Here is a 23,351-nt window from a genome sequence, read left to right as displayed (position 1 = left end):
TGATGCAGAGATCTTTGATGTAAAGATCTTGCTTAGACAGAAGTTTGAGATGAAGGATCTGGGGGAGCTCAGATATTTCTTGGGCATTGAGGTGATTAGGTCACCACATGGTATTGGATTACTGTAGAGACAGTATGATTTTCGAGGATCCTACTATGTATAGGCGCATAGTAGGAAGCTCGATCTACATGATCACCAGGCCAGATTTGAGCTATGTTGTTGAGTTGGTGAGTCAGTTTATGTAGGTTCCTCGGAAGCCGCATTTGGATGCATTGAGACGCATACTGAGGTATGTGAGGTCTACTTTACATTGTGGACTATTTTATGAAACTGGGAGACAGAGATATGTCTACATGGGTACACAGATACTGATTGGGCTGGTAGTATCTCAGATAGAAGATCTACTCGTGGCTTCATGTTTTTTTTGGGAGTGCTGTTGTGACTTGGAGCAGCAAGAAGCAGCCTATGGTTGCTCTATCCAGTACCAGAGGCCGAGTACAAAGGTGCTGCCATGGCAACTTGTGAGGTAGCTTGGTTGAGAAAGCTAATTGCAGATTTGGGTCTATCAGTGGTGGATAGACAAGTTGTCATTTTTTGTGACAACATTAGCAGTATGCAATTGGTCAGAAACCCATTTTTCATGCTCGCACGAAGCATATAGAGGTCCACTACCATTTTGTCAGAGAGAAGGTCTTGGCAGGAGACGTTGACCTTGTTTATGTCAGCACACAAGATCATGTCATTGACATCTTCACCAAAGCATTGGGTACAGAGAAGCTCTGCACATTCAGGGTTTTGCTTGGTGTACATGAGATGGAGTTGAGCTCGAGGGGGAGTGTTGAGATATTGAGCTCATCTAGTGAGGCGGTGGACACTGATGACCCGCCTGGGGGATAGGCCCCACACTTACACCGCTGGCATGGTTGGTGAGATCATGGGTGATATGCAGCCAGTGGGATGACAGGCTATGTGATAGCCATTCTAGAGACTCGCATAGTTGTAGCGCCAGCTCATTTAGTTGGGTTCACACTATAGAGAACCCTAGTATGTATTTGGTTGAGTACCTTTTCATATGCTGTGTACTCTTATCTTTGTTTATGGTGTGTTGAGTGTTGTGTGAAGAAGAAGAAGATTTTCAGCCTCTCACCTTGTGTGTTCTCTTTTAGGGTTATGTGAGTGTGTGTGTGCTTGCAAGAGCTCAAGCTCTCTTCTCCCCTACATATTTTCATGGTAACAGAGCCTGGTTCATGCTAACGACTGAGCCAAGCAGGAGAAGAACAAGAAGTGGTACGAGGGTAAGAGCTTCATCTAGTCTTCCCTATTTGTGTTGGTGACTACACCCTTGTCGGGAGCTCTATGGGAGGCACCTGCAAACGATCTCTAATTGAGGAGCTTTCTTTGCGAGAGTAAAGCTATAGGGTAACTATTAGGTCCTATTGGACAAAATTGTTCGGGCCAAAAATGCGTTTTGGGTGCGTTACGACCTTCGTTTTTTAGAAAGCAAGCGATTTCAAGCACTACGAGTAAGTCATCACTTCTCTGCAGAACTCTGTTTTAAGAACTACAGGAAGACAGATTGGTTGTGCAGACATTGTGTGTGCTTCAAGGAGGTCAGCAGTTGCCATTGGGTATATGTATGCACATTGAGGTCACTGGTTGTGACATTTGAGTGTAGTACAATACCGCAGAAAATACAGCAGTTTGTGGGGTGCAGGACAAACTAGAGTGCTGTTTCTGGTAAATTTGTGTGTCTGGTAAGATGTCAAATGATGGCATAGACCAGATTGTTGCTAAGAAGCTTGATAAGAACAACTTCCATGCTTGGGGGTTTAAGCTGACAAATTTTTTGATGGAAAAGGGTTACTGGGACTATATAGGAGGTGAGCATGAAGAGGCACCGGAGATACCGGAGATCAATCCGACTGCTGCAGATGTGAAAGAGTTCAAGGATTTGAACCAAGGAGCCAGAAAAGTTATGTATTGGCTCTCTATCAGTATACAAGACACCATGATTGGGCACATACAGGATGCCAAGTCCCCCAAGGAGGCGTGGGACACCTTGGTAAAACTCTATGAAATGAATACCAAGGCACGAAAGATATAGTTGAAGAATGAACATACTGTGGAGAAAAAGAGTGTCTATGAATGACTATGCATTGAAGATCAAGGGTATTGTGGAATCCCTTGCATCTATTGGCGTTTCAGTAGATGATGATGATAAGGTGGAAGTCTGTCCACATGGTCTCGAGCCACAATACAAGGCGTTCAAGACGTCTATTCACACTCGGGAGGGAAAACATTTCCAATTTCATGGCTTTGGTGTGTCTATGTTGATTATAGAAGAGAAGAGCTTGGGTGAAGACCAACAACCTTCACAAAACAAAAACAATTCAGAGCAACAGGCCTTCTACACAAGTTCAGGAAGAGGATGAGCTAGAGGAGGCCATGGACGTGGCCAAGGAGGTGGCCGAATAGGTAATCAGAATTATGGCCAGGAGCAGCAACAACAACAGTCCGAGAATTCGTCACAACAACAACAACACGCAGGTGGAAGAAGGCAATTCAGAGGCAGGGGGAGTCAAAGAGGTCATGGAAATTGGCAAAGGCATTATGGTGATACACATGGATGCTTTTATTGTGGTAAGCCTGGACATGTGCAGACAGATTATGAGAAGTAGGCTGACATGGAAAATGAAAAATTGCAGCAAAACAACTATGCATCCTCGAGCAGAAACAATGAGGATAATAAAAGGTTGTTTGTTATGCAGCATGTCGTTAATGCCATGTCTGAAAATCTTGAAGCAGCACATAAATATGATGTATGGTACGTTGATTCAGGTGCTTCGAACCATATGACAAGTCATGGGGAGTGGTTCAAGGAGATGAAAAACATTGAAAGACTAGGTTTTGTGGAAACATGGGATGACACTGCTCATCCAATTGCCCATGTTGGAGATGTGCCATTATCTACGCAGGATGGCAAAGTGAAGTACCTTGCAGATGTACTTCATGTTCCGAACATAACAAAGAATCTGGTTTTAGTTGGCCAAATGATTGAGCAAGGTTTGCAGGTTCGGTTTAATCCTGATGGTTGTTATGTTGAAGACTTTAAAGACAAGTGCAGATTGGTTGCAAAAGACAACAGAGTGGGCAGAATGTTTACATTAAATGTAAACATGCCTAAAGTGAGTGCTGCGATGTTTGCAAATGGTTCAGGAATTGTTGCAGGCATAGACATTTGGCATAAAAGAATTGGACATGTGAATGTGCAAAGAATGAAATCTATGCAGACTAAAGAAATTATGATAGGGCTGCCAAAGTTTAAAGTTAAAGGTATGCAGAGAATATGTGAAGCATGCCAATTTGGAAAGCAAACAAAGCATGTATTTCCATGTAATAGAAATGTGAGCAGAAATGCACTAGATGATTGTGCATTCAGATGTATGGGGTCCTACAAAGATCATGTCTATGGGAGGCTACAGGTACTATGTGACATTTATTGATGAACCATACAAGGAAAGTGTGGGTATACTTCATGAAGGAGAAGGGTGAGGTGTTCACTCATTTTCAGAATTTTAGAGTTATGGTTGAAAAGCAAAGAGGGAAATATGTAAAGTGCCTAGGTCATATGGAGGGGGAGAGTACTTCTCCAATGAGTTCTCTGAATTTTTGAACAAGAATGGTATTCGGAGACAGTTTACATGCAGATACACTCCGCAACAAAATGGAGTTGTTGAGCGAAAAAAAAGGCACATTGCTGAGATTACACGAGCATTGATGGAAGAGAAGAATATGCCACATATAGCTATTGGACTGAGGTTGTTTCTACAGCAGTTTACATCATGAACAGGACTCCACCAACTGCAACCATACATGATGTAACTCTAGAGGAGAGGTTTACTGGCAAAAAACCTGATTTGTCTCATCTGAAAGTCTTTGGATGCATTGCATATGTGCATGTGCCAGGTGAGCTGAGAACTAAGCTAGATCCAAAAGCTCAAAAATGTGTGTTTATTGGATATTCCCTTGAGCAAAAGGGATACAGGTGTTATAACCCTGCTACATGTGAGTTGAGGGTAAGCAAGGATGTTGTTTTTTATGAGATGAATGCTGCTAAAAAAGAAGCTGTTGGGGGCTGATGTGAGTGGAAATGTGGTTGCACAAAACGCAAGTCAGTAATCACAGTCTTTGAGTGGAGACCAGGAGAGTCCTCATCTAGTGGTTCAAGTGATAGACCATGGAGTGGCAGGCTGCATCATAATACCAGTCCTGCAAATGTGATTAGTACATCACATAAAGGCAAAGAGAAAGTGGTTGAGCCCCTTAGTATGCCTGACTTTTCTGCAGGGCATTCTCATGTTGATGGAGAGTCTAGTGGCTTAGAGATGAGCCTTGATGAGGAGCTTGGGATACCAGCTATGAGAACACCTGGTGTAAAGAAGGCTATGGAAGCCATGAATGCAAAGCTGTGAAGATATGGGAGAGTGAAGAATCCTGTGCAAAGGTTTACCTATGATGGTTATGTGGCACATCACTATGCATACATGGCAAAAGTTGTGCAGGTTGTAGAGCCCACATGCATTGATGAGGCTGTTGAAAATGTGTGTTGGGAGAAAGCTATGGATGAGGAGATGGTGGATGCACTATATGGAAATGAGACTTGGGATTTAGTGCAATTGCTTGAAGGCAAGAAAGCCATTGGATGCAAGAGGGTGTATAAAGTAAAACATAACAGTGATGGAAGCATAAGCAGGTACAAGGCTAGATTGGTATCCAAAGGATATGCGCAGACATATGGCATTGATTATGAGGAAACTTTCAGCCCAGTTGCCAAGATGACAACAGTAAGAGTTGTGATAGCAGTGGCTGCGTCAAAGCAATGGTCTTTACATCAGATGGATGTAAAGAATGCATTCTTGCATCGGGATTTGCAGGAAGAGGTGTATATGTTGCAGCCACCTGATTATGAGGATGTGAGTCACCCCGAGCATGTTTGCAGGTTGAAGAAAGCCTTGTATGGCTTAAAACAAGCACCAAGAGCATGGTCTAACAAGATTTTTGAATATCTTGTCACTATTGGCTTTCATGTAGCCAATGCAGATTTCTCATTGTATGTGAGACACACTGATAGAGGGGTTATGCTTGTTGTCATCTATGTAGATGACCTGATCATTGCAGGGGACAATGATGCAGAGATCTTTGATGTAAAGATCTTGCTTAGACAGAAGTTTGAGATGAAGGATCTGGGGGAGCTCAGATATTTCTTGGGCATTGAGGTGATTAGGTCACCACATGGTATTGGATTACTGTAGAGACAGTATGGCTTAGACATGTCCAAGTATGGTATGACAGGCTGTAAGCCTATCTGAGTGCCATTGGATCAGAATGATTGAGTGCAAATTCAGGAGAGATTTTGGAGGATCCTACTATGTATAGGCGCATAGTAGATCTACATGATCACCAGGCTAGATTTGAGCTATGCTGTTGAGTTGGTGAGTCAGTTTATGTAGGTTCCTCCGAAGCCGCATTTGGATGCATTGAGATGCATACTAAGGTATGTGAGGTCTACTTTGCATTGTGGACTATTTTATGAAACTGGGAGACAGAGATATGTGTACATGGGTACACAAATACTGATTGGGCTGGTAGTATCTCAGATAGAAGATCTACTAGTGGCTTCATGTTTTCTTTGAGAGTGTTGTTGTGACTTGGAGCAGCAAGAAGCAGCCTAGAGTTGCTCTATCCAGTACCAAAGGCCGAGTACAAAGGTGCTGCCATGGCAACATGTGAGGTAGCTTGGTTGAGAAAGCTAATTACAGATTTGGGTCTATGGTGGATAGACAAGTTGTCATTTTTTGTGACAACATTAGCAGTATACAATTGGTCAGGAACCCATTTTTCATGCTCGCACGAAGCATATAGAGGTCCACTACCATTTTGTTAGAGAGAAGGTTTTGGCAGGAGACGTTGACCTTGTTTATGTCAGCACACAAGATCATGTCGTTGACATCTTCACCAAAGCATTGGGTACAGAGAAGCTCCGCACATTCAGGGCTTTGCTTGGTGTACATGAGATGGAGTTGAGCTCGAGTGGGAGTGTTGAGATATTGAGCTCATCTAGTGAGGCGGTGGACACTGATGACCTGCCTAGGGGATAGGCTCCACACTTACACCGCTGGCGTGGTTGGTGAGATCATGGGTGATATGCAACCAGTGGGATGAAAGGCTACGTGACAGCCATAGTTATAGTGGCAGCTCATTTAGTTGGGTTCACACTATAGAGAACCCTAGTATATATTTGGTTGAGTATCTTTTCATATGGTGTGTACTCTTATCTTTGTATATGGTGTGTTGAGTGTTGTGTGAAGAAGAAGAAGATTTTCAGCCTCTCACCTTGTGTGTTCTCTTTTAGGGTTATGTGAGTGTGTGTGTGCTTGCAAGAGCTCAAGCTCTCTTCTCCCCTACATCTTTTTACAAGCACCCATCATACCTATATTCATATGGGAATATGGCGTATAGGCTATATGGTTTGGATATTTCTTGGATTAGACTTTTCACACTACTAGGCTACATGTTACATTAGACTGTGTCAAGAATAGGGGGGAGAGGGTGAGCTAGCTACATGGCTTGGATTAGATTTGCTACACTGCCAAATAGGCTACATGTTACACTAGATGATGAGAAGAAGATGTCTTAGATTAGATTTACCACTAGTAAATAGGCTACATATTACATTGGATCGTTACAAGAATATGAGTGAGAGGGTGAGGTTACGCTCCTTGCAAGAAAACACACACATAAGAGTAGACAAGCACACAAAAGAGATGGATGGATAAATTTATATCTATTATCTTCTCTTGTCTACAACAACCATAACATGAAGATAAGAGTACATCTCCCACTAGAATATACAATAGATGATCCATCGTGCAAACCTAGCTCCATGAGTTGGCACTTAACTATGACATAACTCTAGTAAACCAAAATAACTGTCACATAGCCTATGGACCATTGGTGGCATATCACCCATAATCTCACCAACCATGCCAATGGCATAAGTGCAGATATGTCATCCTGACATGCCACCCATATCCACATTAGTTGAGCTTGATATCTCAACACTTCTGCTCCAGCAGCTCAACTCCATATTTGGCACTCCAAGTAAGCTTATTAACTTGTAGAGATTCTTTCTACCGTGAAAATTTTGGCTCACTTATCCTCTGTGCTAATATGCACCAAATCCACACCTCCTACTACAACAATCTCCCCCCTCAAAAAGTGAGAATACACCTCGTTCTTTTTCCTAGCATGATATAGTGGGTTACTAGCCAACTCTATGTTTCTCATGTATCATAAAAAATGATAATAGCCCTATCCATGGGCTCACTCATATCTCCTAGTAGCTTATGTTACCAAGCTACCTCACATGTTACCATAGAAATGCTCCTTTGTACTCAAAAAAACATTGGTTTCTTCCTTCTTCTCCAGTTAACAACAGCACTTAAAGCCACTACTAGTAGATCTCATGTCTGAGACACTACCAGAGCCCAATCTTTATCCATATATCTATATACATGTACTTGTAATCTAGCCTCATAGAAAAAGTCATAGCATTTAAATATGGAGTTTATGTATCTGAGTATCCTCCTAGCTACATCCAATTGTGTCTTCCTCAAGCACATAAACTAGCTCACCAACAATCAAACAACATAGCTAAAATCTGGTGCTAGTTATGTAAATCAAACAACATAGCTAAAATCTGGTGCTAGTTATGTAAATCAAATTTCCTAAACTTCATCTATACATAGTAGGGTCTTCCCAAAGCTCACACGTATATTTGCAGTTTTGTATTCTACTACAATGGCACTAAGATTGTCTTACAACCTATCATCCAATATCTAGACAACATGTCCAAAGTGTCTATACATAGTAGGTTCCTCCAAAAGATCACATGTATATCTCTAGCCAATTTTGTGTTGTCGTCATGACGTGGGCAGTATCGCTGGGCAAGTGCGAGACTTTTGGCTGTGAGAGTAGCTTCAAATCTCAGCAAGGAAACAAAACATATAACTCTTCAAGGGAGTTATGACATCTCAATTTTGGTCGACATGTACATGTGCCAATTCACTTCAAAGCAACCCCAAATTCAGCTTGATGAATGCATATATGTTACGAGTCAAGAGCATGACCCGCTTCAAGCATAGATGTCCTGACCCTTTATCCAAGTGCCTCATACATAACACATGTAGGCATAGCGCAATCTTCAAAAGATTCCCATATACATGTAACCATTCACATAACATACTTCACTTTTTGCCAGCTTCATCATATGAAGATGAGATTTTGATCTCTTGAAAACCTGCTTATTGAATCCAACAACAAGAATATAAACCAAACCTTCTTCGCCTGCAGCTACACTCCAAGCGGTCTTCGAGCACCGACCGGCTACTCTCCTCTTCAGACCCGTCTGCTGCAGCCTGCAGCAAGGTGTCTCTCTCTCTCATCAGCTGCGTGTCCTCGCTATATCACCAGCCTGGTTTTGCGCTTGTAGACGACCCCCACCTCTCTGCTCCACCTCACAAGGGAGGCCCCGGCTGTGTGTACCTGCAGATGCACCTGAAAGCCCAAACAAACAAGGTGGCCTCCAGCTTCCCCTCGCGTCTGTCCACTCCAGCTCTCTCTTTTCCAGAGGCGGCCACCACTTTACAAGGCCTTCGCCTGACCTCTGCGCTTACTGCCTCTCGAGCGCCTCTGCTACTACTGCTCACCAGCGCGGCCTGTGCAGCGCTCCCTTCACAGCCCTTGCTTCCTCTCTAGTTACCTGCAGCGCCTCCGTAAGGCTCACGATCACCCGGGTTCTACAGCTTCTCTTCAGCTAGCTCTACTTCTCCTACTAGGCAGCTCCACGCTACGATCCCTAGAGCCCTTGACGGCCACCGTTGAGGCAACCCTCCTGATCACCACTCACTGCAGCTTTTTGCGCCTAGCGATCTTTTTTTTCTCGTCAGCCTTCCTTCTCTTTTTCACTCGTTCACCCACCTTCCAGCGCCTTCGCCACCTTCTAGAAAACGTGCTGGCCGCCAATAAGGCCTCCACTTGGCTCTTTATAAGGTGGCCACATGTATTATATTTTTTTTTATTTTTATTTATTTTTTTTAAAGCTTCATAATGGCCACACCCCTCTACATTTTCTCCATTTCTTAAGGTTGATAAGCATCAACATTTTTTTGGGCTTATTTACACCAAGACTCACAAGGGGTAATTCCCACGCATTGACCAAAGATTCTTGACATCCTCTTTCACATGTCTCCGTCACCATGTAGTCATGACCATGGCCATATCCATGCCATTTTGAACCTCAATCAAATGCCACTATCATCTCAAGCATGATTTCTGAGCATTTTACCATCTCGTGGGGCCAAGAAAAGCTGTTAAATACTCAAGCAAAATCCAAACCTATGTACAAAGGCACAGGGACTTCTGCTAGCCCCCAAGGTTCACCATAAGCATAAAAACTCCACGATTCACACCACACTCATGTACTGAGGCTTCGAGACCTGGCTCAGCTTCAGCTCGTCTTATTGAACCTCATTTACAATATGAACATATGTACATGGGCATCATATAATGACAAGTCATGGCACTTAATCCCATGCATCTGAATTTGTATTTAATGGCCTCACATGCATGGTTTCACACCATAGACGTGCCATGGCATGACATCCACTCCCTCTAAACCTGCACATCCTCCGGTATGTGCCAAGTCATCATCAAGATCCACATATATCTGAATGTCATCTTCATACATTAATCAGCAAAAAGAACCTGTCATCTGGCCAACCTCCATGTTTGGAACACTTTAAAGTGTTTCAAACCAAGCTTTGGTCTCCATAAATATCAAACAAGTAAAAAAAACAAAGCCTTCTTGATTATCCACCATTGTTCTGTATTCAATCCCCAAATACATTTGTCATGGTTGCCAACAATCCATATACCACGATCAAATACCCATTTGCATTCCACATGAGCCTGTCGAGGATGCGGTCGCCATGCTAGCAAAGCGGCAGCGAAGGAGGGATAAAATGGTGATGAGCTCGGCAACTCCTATAGCTGTTACCCCTGAGAATCTACCAAAACCTGCTGCAATCCCAAAGGTAGAAGGGCCGATGGATGAGCTTATTAAGGGCATGCGAGAGCTAAAACTGAAGATGTCCAGGATTGAGGAAAAAGGGCTACCATTAGGGCAGGCTTCTATGCAAAGGCCTCAAAGCAAAGAAGGGTTTACATTCAGATGTATATGGTGTGATGACCTAGAACATGAGAAGAAAGACTGTGCCAGTTATAAGGAAGCTCTCAGAAACCAACTTGTATTTTTCAAAGATGGAAAAATCCACCTTACAGAGACTGGTCTTCTGTTAAACACAAACTTTGGAAAAGGAGGGATGAAAAAACTGGTTGAAGATATGGCTGCCAGCCATGCCATCTCTATGGTTGAGGTAGCAACCTATGGGTTAAAGGCCAGTCAATCAAAGCAGGAATCTGAGAAGGATGAAGACTATGAAAATGAAGATTTTTGGCCATCAACAATGGAGCTAATTGCGTCAAAGAAGGTGTCTAAGCAGGCTTTGCATGAGGCAGGAGACTGTATACGTCTTGAGACTGGCTGGGAAGAACCTGTGGATTCTCTATCTGTTCATGCCTACATTGCAAAATGCCAGAATAATGAGGCACAGGTAGAGGAAAAGCGTAAGAGGGAAAATGACGAAGGAGATGCCATGGATGATGGTTATGATGCTTCTATGAATGCTTTGCCATGTTTGTTTGATAGTATTCAAGGTGTTGATGATATGCATGTTGCTAATGATGTTATGGAGGATAGTGCATATGTGACCGGAAGTCATACGAATGTTGTTTCAGAGGATGTTTGCTTTGCAGATGGTGGTTTTTGTTTGGAGTTTCTCTTTCAAGACAAGGAGGTTTTGTTAGAGGAACAGTTTAGTGAAGTTAATGTTTATGTGGATGAGTCTATTGCTCAAGACAGTGAGGATCTTGGGATGGCTCAGCTGTTTGATGATGATGAGTTTCTATTTGCAAACATCGGTAACCAACAATCTATGAATGAGGCTTCTTGCACTCTTGATGATGCTAGAGATGTGTTTTGTTTACATGGCAAAGATGATGCTTTTGATGTTTATGCTATTGATGGACCGGGACATTTTGATGTAGCATCACACCTTGATTTTCTTGCACCAGTTTGCATAGATGCATGTGAAGCATGTAAAGGCTTTGACAGCATATTGGTGGTGAAGATAGATGAGGAGGTAATATGCAAAAGAGCACAATGTGTTGAATGGCTTGCTATGATGCCATTATGTGTATTTGAACCAAGGATCAAGGAGAATCTTTCCCAGCAGCTTGTAAGAAGAGCTCTGTTTTTTCCCTGTCTAAGGTTGTGCGCTCTATCCTTGACAGCTGGGCATAGCGCTTCTCAAACTCTCTTAGCAACTTTGTGGGGCAGAAATTCCAATTTTGGGTTTTGTAACCCACTCCAAGAAATTTCGTTTGGTCACCCGCTCGGAATCCTCCATGAAATAATCATCCTTCAAAGCAAGCTTGAACTCCTCCCAATTTCTGCCACCATGTGCTGCCTGTAATCCTCTTATGCGCTCTCTTATTTCGGGAACACATACCAGCTCAAAGCTTTGAACCATATCCTCCTCAGTCACCCTGTTTAGCTCCATTTTCTTTGTGTAATTGCGCAGGTACTTTGTGATATCTTTACCATCAAATTGATCCACCTTTCTCACAATTGACTGTAGTGCTTTAGTCGTGGAAATTTGCCCCCTCTCAGCCGCTTGCTACTGTTGCATATACATAGTAAACATCTGAAACATTTGCATAACCCCAGGGTCAAAACGAACCCCCTGTCCCTCAGGATTCTCAGCCATAGCTTGCACTGTGTATTTCACCACTAACTCTCACCCCAGCAGTTTCACGTCGGGTTCACCAAACCTCTCGTGACATGGGCGGTATCGCTGGGCAAGTGCGAGACTTCTGGCTGTGAGAGTAGCTTCAAATCTCAGCACGGGAACAAAACATATAACTCTTCAAGGGGGTTATGACATCTCAATTTTGGTCGACATGTACATGTGCCAATTCACTTCAAAGCAACCCCAAATTCAGCTTGATGAATGCATATATGTTACGAGTCAAGAGCATGACCCGCTTCAAGCATAGATCTCCTGACCCTTTATCCAAGTGCCTCATACATAACACATGTAGGCATAGCACAATCTTCAAAAGATTCCCATATACATGTAACCATTCACATAACATACTTCACTTTTTGCTAGCTTCATCATATGAAGATGAGATTTTGATCTCTTGAAAACCTGCTTATTGAATCCAACAACAAGAATATAAACCAAACCTTCTTCGCCTGCAGCTACACTCCAAGCGATCTTTGAGCACCGACCGGCTACTCTCCTCTTCAGACCCGTCTGCGCGACAGCCTTCAGCAAGGTGTCTCTCTCTCTCTCGTCGGCTGCGTGTCCTCGCTATATCACCAGCCTGGCTCTGCGCTTGTATATGACCCCCACCTCTCTACTCCTCGTCACAAGGGAGGCCCCGGCTGTGTGTACCTGCATCTGTGCCTGAAAGCCCAAACAAACAAGGTGGCCTCCAGCTTCCCCTCGCGTCTGTCTGCTCCAGCTCTCTCTTGTCTAGAGGCGACCACCACTTTACAAGGCCTTCACCTCACCTCTGCGCTTGCTGCCTCTCGAGCACCTCCGCTACTACTACTCACCAGCTCGGCCTGCGCAGCGCTCCCTTCACAGCCCTTGCTTCCTCTCTAGTTACCTGCAGCGCCTCCGTAAGGCTCACGATCAGCTTCTCTTTAGCCAGCTCTACCTGCTCCTACTAGGCAGCTCCACGCTACGATTCCCAGAGCCCTTGACGGCCACCATTGAGGCGACCCTCTTGATCGCTGCAGCTTTTTGCGCCTAGCGATCTTTTTTTTCTCGTCGGCCTTCCTTCTCTTTTTCACTCGCTCACCCACCTTCCAGCGCCTTCGCCACCTTCTAGACAATGTGCTGGCCGCCAATAAGGCCTCCACTTGGCTCTTTATAAGGTGGCCACATGTATTATTATTTTTTTATTTTTTATTTTTTTTAAAGCTTCATAATGGCCACACCCCTCTACATTTTCTCCATTTCTTAAGGTTGATAAGCATCAACATTTTTTTGGGCTTATTTACACCAAGACTCACAAGGGGTAATTCCCACGCATTGACCAAAGATTCTTGACATCCTCTTTCACATGTCTCCGTCACCATGTAGTCATGACCATGGCCATATCCGTGCCATTTTGAACCTCAATCAAATGCTACTATCATCTCAAGCATGATTTCTGAGCATTTTACCATCTCGTGGGGCCAAGAAAAGCTGTTAAATACTCAAGCAAGATCCAAACCTATGTACAAAGGCACAGGGACTTCTGCTAGCCCCCAAGGTTCACCATAAGCATAAAAACTCCACGATTCACACCACACTCATGTATTGAGGCTTCGAGACCTGGCTCAGCTTCAGCTCATCTTATTGAACCTCATTTACAATATGAACATATGTACATGGGCATCATATTATGACTCAAGTCATGGCACTTAATCCCATGCATCTGAATTTGTATTTAATGGCCTCACATGCGTGGTTTCACACCATAGACGTGCCATGGCACGACAATGTTCTACTCCAATGGCACTGAGATTGGCTTGTAACCTATCATTCCATATCTAGACAACATGTCCAAAGCTTACTTTCTATGTAACAGCCAAATGCCATCACGTGATCTAATCACCTCCATACTCACGGAGTATAGCAATTCACCCGAGTCCTTCATTTCACCTCATTTCACCTCATTTCACCTCATGAATGTCAACATCACCATCCCCTGAGACAATCAAGTCAACAACATATATGACTACTAAAACAATGCCCTTGTTACTAAATTTCACATAAAGCGATTTTTTTTATAGACATAAGAAATTCAATAGTGACAAGATACTCTCCTATGCTATTTGACCATGCTCTAGGTTCTTGTTTAAAGTCGTTAAAAATCTGGATATGCATGGTCCTCATATACAAAGACCATTTCTTATCTGCACAACAATGATTTCTCTCACTATTGCCATCCTAGGAACCAGACTGAAAGTTTTCTCATAACTAATTCCATTGGTATGTGCATATCCCTTCGATATCAATCTTGCCGTATACCTACTCACAGATCCATTTGAACTTTGCTTTACTTTATAGACCCACTTGCATCCCAAATGTCTTCTTCACTTGCATCCTCTTACCTTCTTCTTCTTAGGAAAAGAAGGCACTAATTCCCCCATCTCATTTACATCCAATTGTTTTCTTCTCCTTAAGGAAAGGCTACCAATTTTTCCTTGTACCTACTCACACACCCATTTGAATTCTGCTTTACTTTATAGAGTTTCATCCAATTGTCTTCTTCTCTTTAGTTAAAGGCACTAACTCCAACATCTCATTCGCATCCAATGCAACCATCTTTTCACATCAATAGAATCTTCCCAATTTTTATGTCCAAGTTCCTTCTCAAAACATATGGAATCTATTTTTATGGATTGCTTTGAATATATAAGCATAATGATGGGTTGTATACCTGTTATATCTCAACATGTCAACTGGATATCTAATCCTCATAGACATACGTACACCTAGATCATGGCCACGTGTTCTCAATGCTACTTTAGCTCTTTATACACTTGGTACAACAATAAGAGGGATCCCACAAGCCTCATCAAGGATCCATTTTGAGCCACTATCCCTATGAAAAAAAATGAACAACTTGCTCAAATATTAGGCATTATAAAAGGTTGATCCACCTCCTTTTTGCGGTTTCGTGAAACATGTGAATTTGTTGAATTTTTAGCACCTGTAGTACCACCAAGTAATGTGTCATATTTCTTGGCATTCTTCCTCAACCATTATGCCTAACGTCTAATAATAAACCCCCATTGCCAAAGGACTCTTGACATCCACTAAGCATATACTATTATTTCTCTCCATTCTCTCTGCAGCCATATGGTTGCCTACATTATTCTCTATGGAATCCTTCACTCATCTCATGAAACAAAACACCCCTACTCACTTATGTCTCACGAGTTATGGAGTTATAGCATCTATGATCTTTTTGTTCAAGTGACTTTTAATAAAGATATATTTTCTTTACCTTTAGATCTAGTTTGCTTCTCCCTTCATCTGGAACATGTACATAGGCAATGTAGCCAAACACTTTCAAGTGTGCCAAATATAGTTTTTTGCCAATAAATGTATGCTTATGCATCATGCCATGAACTCCCATAGTGGGGGTTTTATTCATAATTTTTTAGATAATGTTGTATCTTTCATTTTTAAAATCCTAAGTGTTCAAACCCTTAGTATTTTTAAAATGGTGTAAAGAGTCTTTGATAAGGGATTCTTCACATGTGCTCATCATTTTCAAGTGTTTTCATTGTACATATGATGTGGGCTTCATTAAGGGAGCCATCACCAACATTGGAAACAAAGTCATCTCAAGAAAGTCATCATCATCAAATTGCATCGATAAAAACTTAGGCATCTACAACATTATTAACAAAATCTTTTCACCAAAAAATTCTGACCTTTGTAAATGATGCCAGTATGAGCACACAAAGCCCCAAAACCATGACTCGGAAAAAGATGTAGCCCGTGAGTTAACCCACCAATTGAAAGTTTCTAAAGGCAATAAAGAGAATGAGTAGCATGGCCTCTCACCCTAGTGTGTCACCCATATCCAGACTAGTTGAGCTTGATATATCAACTGATTGTTATCTCATAATTATCCACACATGGAATAGTTGAGCTTGATATCTCAACTGATTGTTATCTCATAATTATCCACACATGGAATAGGTAGAATTTACTCTTAGTCACCTTGTCTTGACATTGCAGAGGCCTAAATGGGGCCCAAAGATGAGCCCAGATGGCCGAGTCTACACCACCGAAGGTGCACCGACTATGATCGTGGATCTACATGATCATGTCATGGCCACCCCACATTGCAGGCCTATTTCAATACAAGTCCAACCCCTTCTTCTTCACATAATTTATGAGTAATCTTTGTGAGTTTACTCCCTAGCTTCCACAAGCATACTGCCTTTATATTAATAGTTCTAGATCACCATCTAGGATCCCTTTAGGGTGTGCACTTTCCCATCTATTGTATCACTTCAATAATCTACTATTCTTCTCCTCGAGGGGTTCACTATATGTAAACTCTCTATATCACATGCATTCAAGGCCTATTTTAAAAACCCCTTATGTGTAAATTTTTCATGAAAAAAACACACCCTTTTTCTTTTCAATTTGTAAATACCCCCTTTAAATGGTACCCTTCTGTATGTAAAAAATGTGTGAAAAAGGTATTATAAAAACCCCTTCTGTTGAACCCATGTGCTACGCTTACATATTTATGAGTGACGACCCCTTCCCCCCTCCCCGAGTTCTTCTCTATCTCTACTATTGTGCAATTTGAGTTTTAATGTTTTGTGTTGTAATAGATCCTACGTTTTATGAATTTTCTCTTGTATACACTGCACGTATCCTCTTTCGTGTATCAGATATCCTATTGGGTATAAAACTTCTTACTAATTGACGTCTAGTAGTAGTCCCTTCAAGAAATGAAATATTCCACAAGACCTCACCCAACCACCACCATTTGGTGCACTCTGGAAACTTAACGGTAGCAATTATACTCTCTAGAAGTTCAAGCTTAACATTATTCTTTGCTTCTCTAAGCTCTCAAACACCGTCACATTGGTGTTGATTTTCACCTACCACCAAACAGATGCAGAGAGTAACATGTACCACTTGTTGGCTGATCTTGTCCAAGCTTGGAGACGAAGGAATTCAAATGCTCTCTCTACCATTGTTACTACTGTGGAACATAGTGTGTCGACCATGGTTCAACATTTCTTCAGGTGGATGAAGTTGTTTCCATTGACTAGAATTGATTAGCATGAGAATGTGTAACTGATAATGTTGTTTTGTGGACTAGCATGAGGATGTGTAAGTGATAATGTTGTTTCATTCACTGCATGAGGATGTAACTGATAATGTTGTCTCATTGACTAGCATGTGGATGTGTAAGTGAGTGTTATTTCTCTTGACTATCATGAGGCAGTTCAGGTGGGTGAAGATGCTTCCACTGACTGCTACATGAGGATGCATAAGTGATAATGTTGTTTCACTTGACTAGCTTGAGAAAGTAGGTTGAGGTGGTTGAAGTTGTAGCTCTTTCCGAGGGGGCACCCGAAATGTGTTGGTTGCAATACATGAGAGGATAGTACACAAGGAGATGCCCATAAACTTTAGACTAGGGGGAAGGATTTGTTGCATATCATTACATATCAAAGCATTAGAGATCATTGAGCCTTTGATTATGATAATGTCGCATGTGGTGTAGTACTTGGATGATGTTGTTAGTGAAAACATGGAAATTAATTTGTGGCAATGTCGCATCATTCACTCATTGCGCATACATTGACAACTGTTACATGGAAATTGATTTGTGGGGATGTCACAGTCACTCATTTCTCATAGGTTGACAAAATGGAAATTGATTTGTAGGGATGTCACATTCCCTCATTACTCATAGGTTGACAACATGGAAATTGATTTGTGGGGATGCCAGATTTAGGCATTGCTCAAAGGTGGTTCATAGGTGGTATGAACATAGGTGATCTCTATTCCATAACTTCATTTTGTAGGATAAAATTACAATGGGTAAAGTGTCTTGAAGATGGGGTTGCCCTGTTTGTAGTGATGTAAGGATGTCTCTTCTAGAGGAGATGCCACACATGACATTGGCTCCATTTTCCAAGTAGGCATTTCATAGCTATGGTTGTAGTGATGTAAGGATGTCTCTTCTAGAGGAGATTCCACACATGATAGTGGCAAGGTACAATTGTTAGATCCATTTTTCCAAGTAGGCATTTCATAGCTACTTGAAAAATTTGGGGGGGGGGGTGCATTTTGTATATATTTGATGTTCTGAGCTTATGTGTACATGAGTTTTGGTTTGGGATTTTGTGATGTTTTGAGCTTATGTGTTTATGAGTTTTGGTGATGCTTGGATGTGTCAGACATCCGTCAAATTATACATATGTACAAGGGATAGAAAGCAAGGAGGACTTCTTTGGCTCTTCATAAATATGATCAACAGGGCTTAGCATGGTGTCTTCATAAATATGGTCTAAAGGGCTTAGAATGGTGTCTATATGAAGAAACAAAGGCATGTGTATGTGTATGTGTATGTGTGGCCATTGTTTTTATGCATAAGTGAAAACATGGCTAATTTACATCTAGCATAGGAACATCCTCTTCAGAGGGTATAAATGCAAGAAATAAGGCTATTAAGATCTGAGTACAGATGTGCTTTTGACAAGTGGCTTATGGAAAGGTAACCAGCTTTGTGAGCCTCCTGGGACCCAGCACGGTGATAAACACGTGAAGGTGGTGATGATAATATCTTCGAAAAGGCGGCCATCTCAAGCATATTGCAGAGGGAGGAGACCTTGTGAGACAGCACACTACCATCATACCTACCAGCATAGAAGCGGTAACATGATAGTGCACGTGTAAAGGCTACAGAGTGAAGGCTGTGACTTGTACGAAGGTTGTGTACACATGCAATCGACACAAGAAGAAGGCATCCAAGCCATGGCAGGCTAGATCAAGCTAGACGCACAAATCAAGGAGCTGCCTACTGCAGGCTAGAGGAGGCTAGAGGCACAATTGAGTATGGGGTGCTTGCATAGAGTGGTTGCACTATGTAACAAGGGAAGTACACAGAGATTACGGTGGACATAGTAGATTCACGGTAGATTTCGGGGTGCCTGTGTACGTGGTACCCCGCAGGCCCCAGCATGAGCGGTCACCTAGCCGGTGACCGTTGCGGTCTAGACAGTGGTGCAGACAGTGGTGCAAAAGAGTTATGAACATACGTCCATATGTTGGTGCATTTGCTGGGGCCACGGAAGGAGAAGCTCCTATCCACTACACCGCGCGCACACTTGTGATATACACACATGTTCATAACACCTTATCAACATATGTCTACAAATGGGCCCGTCACCGACCATTGATTGGATGACCGGGCCCACCGGGTGCCACGTACACAAGCACCCCAAAATCTACCTAGAGCCGACATAGTATGGAAACAACGATGCAATAGTGTTGCTAGTGTAACAAGGGAAGTACACAGAGATTAAGGTGACATAGAACAAGTGGGAAACTGTTGCTGGTGTTTGAGAAAAGAAGGTGATCACGTAGGAGAACTCATAATAGGAGAGGGAGGAGTTCATTCTATATGTAAGAAGGGCCTGCTTTTTTGTACAAGATAAGGCAGTGCAAAAACGAAGCGTAGAGGAGGGGTGATCAAGATGTGACGGGCATGGGCACTCAGTCCACTAGCCTTTGTCGTGTTCGGTTTGGCATTTTGGGTTAGTAACTGTGGAGCTGACGCAGTAAAGCACATGCATTGTGCTCGGGACCACAGTTGTTTGTGAGCCTTGCTGAAAGCAGACAGTTGGACGCTCTACTACATACTGGCAGCTGTACTAGAAGCTGTGGAGCTGAAGCACATGCATTCTGCTTGGGACCACAGTTGTTTGTGAGCCAACAGAAAGATGCACGCTCTACTACATGCTGTACTAGAAGCTGATGGGGTAGCAACTTGAGCTGAGCCATGTGAAGGCCACAAAGGTTGTGGTAAGGTGCAACTAGGTATACATAAAGACCTTAAAAATCATGCTTATTATTGTTCACCTTATAGTTAAGGGGATGTTCACAAAAAAGGCTTAAGCATGTGTTTATCTTCTTTTGTCTTGCATAGCCTAGCACATAGGTAGTCTTGGGTGTTTGCACATAGCTTCATTATAGCTTGTTTACATATAATAAATAAAAAATATATGTATAGATATATTTTTATTCATCAGAGTTTGTTTACATATAGTAAATAAAATTATATATCTAGATATACTTTTATTCGTTAGAGCTTGTTTACATATAATAAATCTTCTATGAGGCTAATATATAGTTACAGGTGTACGGATACACTGATACAAATGGGGCTAGTAGCATCTTGGATAGACGATTTACTAGCAAAAATTATACATATATATATATATGTAGACTTTTATTCATCCTCTGAAGAGCTTGTTTACATATTTATTTATAAAATTATAAAATTATATATTCCATTATATATTATATATTTATTCATATAAATACACATATTTTTATGTATATTTACTTTTTTAAAAGAAATATTTATATCATTTGGAGATATATAATTATAGATGTAGAGAAAAATGTGTACATACATACATACGTATATAATTACATACATACACAAATACATACATATGTAGATATAGAAGTATATACATACATACATACATGTACATATGGCTACCATATTCAATTTGGACTCCCATGTTGGCTATAGAGAAGTGTAGAATCTTTTTGCCTAGTCATGTGTCACGACACTCTACTGCCATGAACAATTGGGTGAAATGCTATGCCTTTCCATTAATCTCTTTGATTGCTAAAAGAGCTCTAATTCCACTTCAACATGTTTAACTATATCCTTTTGCATTCCATTCTTCTCATTTGCCTCCCTTTGTCTACATACATTTGGCTAGGACATGACTACCCTTATCGCAATAGAAAAGCGGTTTACCATATTCATTTCTCTTACCTTTGTTTACATTTTCTTCCCTTTGTCTACATTTGGATAGTATGTGACTGAGCTTATCTCACAACAAAAAGGCGGTTTACCATATTCCTTTCTCTTACCTTTTGTTTATGCTTGTTGAGAAGGTGGAATCACCGTCATCTCTAGCCTTTTCATGTATATCATGCTCAAAGAGCATTGTAATGCTCCAATTTTGGAGCTCCAATCAAAATAAAGTTTCAAAAACTTCATGTATTTAGAGTTTAGAATGGATATGTGGATCTAGGATCTTGTGTGGATATTTTCTGAAACAATAAGAGTTTTCACTTTGTGCCCGGAGGATGATTTTTGTTCTTTTGTGAACTATTCTTAAGTAGTTGAAAGTCAAAATTAGAAGAAAGTCTACATGCTAGACTTGTAGATGCTTTAGAGTCAAAATTAGAAGAAAGTCTATATGCTAGACTTGTTTAGAGTCAAAATTAGAAGATAGTCTATATCAGAGACCTGAAGATACTTTAGAGTAGAAATTTTTTGCAAAGCATACCCTAACCTAGTTTGTTTGTTTATATGCCCAAATATTCGCTCTCCAAGATGATACACATATAATTTATAGCTCATCATTTGCATGGTTTTTGTGTTGTAGTTTTGCAGGTGAGGTTTGGGGTGGAAGACAAAGGTTTTGGCACCAACATCTCTTAAGAAAAATGTGCAAAATTCAGAGGACTACAGAAGTTGTCTTAATGGAGATTTTTCAATTCCTACAGCTTGGGAGACATGGGCTCCTAAAAAGGGCCATTTTCCCAGTGTTAAGAAAAAAATGATACATGCAAATTTTAATCCTTCATAGTTTGGGAGATATAATCTCTTGAATAGGGCCATTTTCCCAGTTTTTAAAAAAAAGAATACATGTCTATTTGACATTACCCTCTCCTTTAGCCTCTTTGGAGTGAATGCTTGGCTATTATTGGTTGTACGCATGCTTTTCAAGAAAGATGATCAAAGAAGGCCGTTTTTAGCATATTTTTAGTTCACTCAAGCTAATTTTTGGGATTTCTAAATTACTGATTAGACTATGACTAGTACAATTTTCAGATATTTTCATGTAATTTCATCAAACTTGTATGGAGGGGAGATTTATTTAAATACAAGGGAGAAAGCTCAAGGGTGGTAGAGAGGTTTGAGCACCTCCACCATGGAGTAAATGTACTTTTCTATTGATAGAACATTCATAGAGTGATTGTTTATAGTATGGTGTAAATCTATTTTTTGAGTTATTTTCTATACAAATCTCTATTTTTTATAATCTTTTTAATGAATTCAAGTTGTTTGATGATGATGATGAGAGTGAGGAGGCCTTGTTGTCTGAAAACTCCATATATATTATAGTTTTATAACTTTTGTAATTTTTATGTGTTTGGGGTTCGGGTGAACAGGCACCTCACAATCATAGCACTAAACTCCTCAAAATTCAAAGAGGGACTCCTCCCATACAACCTCACACATTGTACAACTATTGACTGTACAGCCCCTCGCTGTCGTACAACCGCTACTCGTATAGTCTAGCACCATCGTATAGCTAACATACCATACTATTATTGCTCATACAGTTATTGCCACCGTACAACTGCAAACCGTATTGTGCTACTCATATTGTTGTTGCCTGTACATGTCTATGAGCTACTACAAATATTTTGTGTTACTGTTGTTACTCCTATGTAATAGTTGTGCACAACATGTAACAAAAACAATGTCGCACAAAGTCACGTATGTGAGTTATTCGTACATTTCAACCAATAACACCATATTAGTGAATTTGGGAATTTCCCAATTCCCATTTTTGAATACTTAAAAAAGGGGACATGGATAACATATTTGTAAGTTTCTCAAAACCCTATCATATGACCTATCGTTGGAAAGCGCTTGAAAAATGGAATCTAAAGAGCTATAAAGCGCTCATTTTGGATTAGTGGTGTTCAAGTTATGGTTAATCCAAACTTTTGACGACGTGTCCCAAACTTGTGGGAAATTCCCATATTCCCCAATATGGTGTTCAATCACTTTTACCTTGGTTGGGTCTACTGTCAAACCATCTCTCGACACCAAGTTTCCTAACAAGGATTAACTTATAACTACAAATGCACTTGGCTAGATTCAAGATAAGCCTTGTCTTTCGATATTTCTTTGGAAACAATATTAATTGATGCAAGTGTTTGGAAAAGCATTGGACTCAAAAATTTCCCTCTAAGAAGAGCTATGTCATCACTTTTCTAGAAAGAAGGGAACTGTGGTGAACCTTATGTATCTTATGTCAAAACTCCCACATGTGATATAAAGCCCTTGAAAAGTAAATTCTAAACCTTACGGAGTTTGGGAAAACCCCATTACTTTGGGAATTTTCTTTTTAATCTTCTTTTTGGTGTATCTTAAGCATACCAGTTCCTAAGTTCTCGGAGAATGTGGATTTAGAACCTACTCTTCAAGAGCTTTTGAATGATATGTCACATGAGGGGGTTTTCATAAAATCTTCAATGGGTTCACCGTGCTCCCCCTTTTTTGATCTTGAAAAATGG

The 23,351-nt window shown here is 41.2% G+C and overlaps 1 long non-coding RNA gene across 1 annotated transcript in view; it reads left to right on the top strand.

The window, feature by feature from the left end:
- The window catches only part of LOC147618111 (uncharacterized), a 61,160-nt gene extending 39,133 nt beyond the window's left edge, over positions 1 to 22,027 (top strand). The window contains exons 3-4 of the long non-coding RNA XR_015262181.1: positions 16,891 to 17,023; positions 21,425 to 22,027. This is a non-coding gene — a long non-coding RNA (uncharacterized LOC147618111). The remainder of the gene's footprint in view (positions 1 to 16,890; positions 17,024 to 21,424) is intronic.
- The last annotated feature ends 1,324 nt before the right edge of the window (positions 22,028 to 23,351 follow it).

Source organism: Cibotium barometz, chromosome 35, assembly GCF_041138505.1.
Source record: "Cibotium barometz isolate CiBa-2024 chromosome 35, ASM4113850v1, whole genome shotgun sequence".
NCBI lineage: Eukaryota > Viridiplantae > Streptophyta > Polypodiopsida > Cyatheales > Cibotiaceae > Cibotium > Cibotium barometz.
This window is presented reverse-complemented; position numbering and strand designations above follow the sequence as displayed.